We start from the raw sequence: 4,108 nt of genomic DNA on the forward strand, positions 1-4,108 counted from the left end.
GTTTTATTTCCTGAATATTTAATATGAACACCGCTTATTGACTCCATGAGAGGAACCTGTGGGGGATTGTTTTGTTTTGAACGCGCAAAAATATTGTGCCACAACGAAAGTCAAACGGCGAATCTCTTTTGCCCCCGTACAGTCTCCCTTGAGTTACTGTCTCTTAGTTTGCTGAACCACATCCCAAGCGAACTTAGATTGCCTTCTTTCCCTACAAAAGCGAGCATTGCGAGCAATCAGTAACGTGCAGTTTTTTGAAAGTGAAATGCGTTATTTTAAAAAGACACGATATATTATACGTAAGAAATCTAGACGAAATAAAAACTTCCCCTGGAAGTTTGGCATAAATTTTGATGAGACAAAAAAATGTTTACAGCACAGTACCACGCAGTATGAAGTTCGCCCCATTAAACGTTTAGTTTCGTTCATTTTTCGTCGCCTCATCAATTGTCATTCGTGACAGTATTACCGTGGCAAATATTAAAACACGTTTTCAACTGATTCAGGCGTTAATATATTAATTCGTTTGCTTAAGCCTGCCAGATTACACGGGTACAATGAACGCACGCGTAAAAGTTGAGAAGCCGAGGGTTCCAAACTTTAGAACTGATCATGTCGTATTACACCTGAGACTGCGGTGGAAGAAATCGGAAGAACTTTCAGTAGAAGGAACAGACACAGAGAACGTCTCAAACTCAGCTAACTGGTTTATTTCTCAAACAGCCTTTGAGTACCCACGGAACTTTTTCCCAACCACACTCTACAGATAAACTCCTTTGTTGCAGACATTTCGAACCGGATGGAACACGCGCAAAAGATCCAAAAACAACCCACACATGAGACGAGGACTTAACAATGGGACACTGCGGATCATCGCAGTGACCTTGACAGAGATATGTCCCGAATTATCCACACAGTCGCGTCAAAGCGCACCAAAAAAAACAAAAAAAAAAACACACAGGTGGCCTTTAAACCGTGGCGATGCACCCAAACAAAAAACCCACAAAAACACACTTTTTTTTTCTTTTTCCTTTTTTTGGGAATTCACACCCAAGTGATCTCGAAATCGCAATCACAAGCACATTAAAAAAAAATTTAGATGTATATACACATATACATTGTCTCTCCCCCACCTTCTTCTCGTAAACCGAATGCGTTCGTTCAAAGTCTGAGAAACTTTTGGGAGTTGCGGTTAAGTTGCATCGATGCTTGGCTTATGCAGTTTCCGATAGAACTTATTCTTATTGTTTCTTTAACGACCCTCTTAATGTCATTTCGTTCTTTATGCAGAACTTCTGTCTCTGACCAATGCGCACTACAATTATTGCATTCCTCTATGTGCTTTGCTGTTTCGGAGTTCGGCGCATGCGTGCGTACATTTCTCTGGTGTTCTAGTAACCTGTCATTAAGGCATCTTGAAGTTTGTCCCACGTACCTAAATCCACATGTCAACGGAATCTCATATACTACACTCTCTTTGCAAGGAACTGAAGGTTCCCGATGGGCCTTCTGACAACCCTTGTGGTCCGATAGAAAGGGCGTCAACCTGCTCAATTTTACATCTGAAGAAAAAACTACGTCCACGCCGAACTTTTTTGCGAGAGCCTTTAGGTTGTGGGAAATCCCGTGGAAATACGGGATTACTGCTATCTTCTTTCTTGCTTCCTTTTCCCGTGGTTCGTTGTTAAATTTCAGTTCTAATTGTCTTTTAATGAATTCTTCTTCATAACCTGCAGATTCTAGCCTCCTCTACTGTTCTTTCACAGCAGTACTCATAAAATGAGCGCATGATTTACCCAACGCGTTTGTTACTAAGGACTTAAGTACCCCTGCTTTAACCGACTTGGCGTGACAACTCTTTCTACTTAACACAGGTTTTCCGGCTTTTTTCCCGTATTCCCAAAAAAGACCTTCTTCGACATGTACGCGTAAATCTAGAAACTGCAGGATCCCATTTTCAGGTTTTTCAGTTGTAAACCTAAGCTCCGGAGCTGCTGTTTTTATAATCGATTCCAAAACCTGAGCCTCATTCTCTCGAAAAGCGCAAATAAAAATATCATCCACGTACCTTTTAACAATGCAACTATTCAAGTTATTTTCTTTAAGTGTTTCACTTACGCTACTATCTAAGGTGTTAAGATATATTTCTGCTAACATCGGAGCCACCGAAGATCCAATGCATACACCATCTCTTTGAACATATTTCTGCCCATTATATTCAACAACTGTTGCTTGAAGGTACAAATCAAGAAGTGAAAGGAAACTGTCGACGGCGATGCCCGTCCTGGACTGAAAGTTTACCGGGTTTAACTCTAGCACCTGCCGAACTCTTTGCATCAAGCGCACTTTCTCAAGCGAATAGTATAGATCCTTAATGTCCATTGACATTACAGTGCATTGTCTTCCATGAAAGCCCTCTAGAACATCAATTAGTGCCTCTGAATTTCTCAGTGAAAGACTCCCCTCCAGTTGAATTACATTCAACCCTCTTTGCAAAAATTTCGAGACGCTACACTGCCACGTTCCGAGTTCGTTGATTACTGTGCGAAAAGGCATATCCGGTTTGTGATGTTTCAAAAAAAATGTTAGACTTAACGAAGACCTTGTTTGGTTAACTACTTGTTTTGCCAGATTATCCACCTCATCTTCCTTGAAGATTTCAACAATATTCTTCTTAATTTTCTTAATGCTCCCTTTCCATTCAATGAAGAGTGCGCTGAGGGCTTCGTCTGCCTTTCTTCCGAACACTGTCTCGGGAAGGACACCGAACATACCACTTTTGTCAGACTGCAGCAGACGCAGCGATCCCCTTTCTAGTTCCTTCACGGCAGCGCTTATGACACGAAAATCTCTCTTTTCAGTTCGAAAGCTATCATTCATCAGTTTGTCCATTCTATCAACAGCACAATCCACGAACGTGGCTCTTTCATTATGACCCGTCACTTTCGAAATAGTCTGAATTGCGGAAAACACATCTACCCTTGAAGGTTTCACGTTCATGCAAAACTTTGGGCCATTCCCCAGTGTTTGTTCCGTCTTTCTAGAAATGAACACCTCGCATGGGTTCACCACGTGCGGTATAGTCAGATTGGACTGATTGTTGATGTCTGGTAGTATTCCACATGCTGTCGTCTGATCGTTCCTTTGGATGCTCCTTAACACTGTTCTTCGCTTTACGCTCCAAAGACTGTCAAAAAGTACCTTTTTTCCTGCGTTCCAGCGTTGGAAGTCCTGATCGTGCTTTTATTGCTGGCCCCGAAGGATGGTCCAGATGCGCTCGCAGGCCCGTCGTAGTTCTTCAATTCTCTTGGTCGCACCTTGTCTGTATGCCTTGATAATCTTCTTTTTGGCGCTCCATGGGAATCTTGAGGATGATAGATGTTTGAAGAGGTTCGGATCCACATACCTCTTTCTCAAACTGATGCCCAGGAAAGCGACCTCCGCTTCCAATTCAGCCAGACGTCGTCCCAGTTTGTCGAGTACCGTGAATGCTTGAAGGAGCAGCGAGGTTGGTTGGGGTACAGCTGCGGGGCCATGGTTGAAGGGAAATAAGCCTGCTTCCGGAACTATTAGTGAAAAGACGGTGAGAGTGCAGGCGAGCTGGTGGTAGCTAATTATGTCGTATTACACCTGAGACTGCGGTGGAAGAAATCGGAAGAACTTTCAGTAGAAGGAACAGACACAGAGAACGTCTCAAACTCAGCTAACTGGTTTATTTCTCAAACAGCCTTTAAGTACCCACGGAACTTTTTCCCAACCACACTCTACAGATAAACTCCTTTGCTGCAGACATTTCGAACCGGATGGAACACGCGCAAAAGATACAAAAAAACCCACACATGAGACGAGGACTTAACAATGGGACACTGCGGATCATCGCAGTGACCTTGACAGAGATATGTCCAGAATTATCCTAACAGTCGCGTCAAAGCGCACAAAAAAAAAAAAAAAAACACACAGGTGGCCTCTAAACCGTGGCGACGCACCCAGACAAAAAAACCACAAAAAAACACTTTTTTTTTTCCTTTCCTTCTTTGGGAAAACACACCGAAGTGATCTCGAAAACGCAATCACAAGCACATTTAAAAAAAAAAAAAAAATTTAGATG

General features: G+C 42.5%; 1 pseudogene; it reads right to left on the minus strand.

Moving 5' to 3' along the window:
• Positions 1-2,055: 2,055 nt before the first annotated feature.
• LOC115327690 lies at positions 2,056-3,536 on the minus strand (annotated as a pseudogene).
• Between the last annotated feature and the right edge of the window lie 572 nt (positions 3,537-4,108).

The sequence above is a fragment of the Ixodes scapularis genome, unplaced genomic scaffold, assembly GCF_016920785.2.
Source record: "Ixodes scapularis isolate PalLabHiFi unplaced genomic scaffold, ASM1692078v2 PGA_scaffold1__304_contigs__length_218370807, whole genome shotgun sequence".
Taxonomy (NCBI): domain Eukaryota; kingdom Metazoa; phylum Arthropoda; class Arachnida; order Ixodida; family Ixodidae; genus Ixodes; species Ixodes scapularis.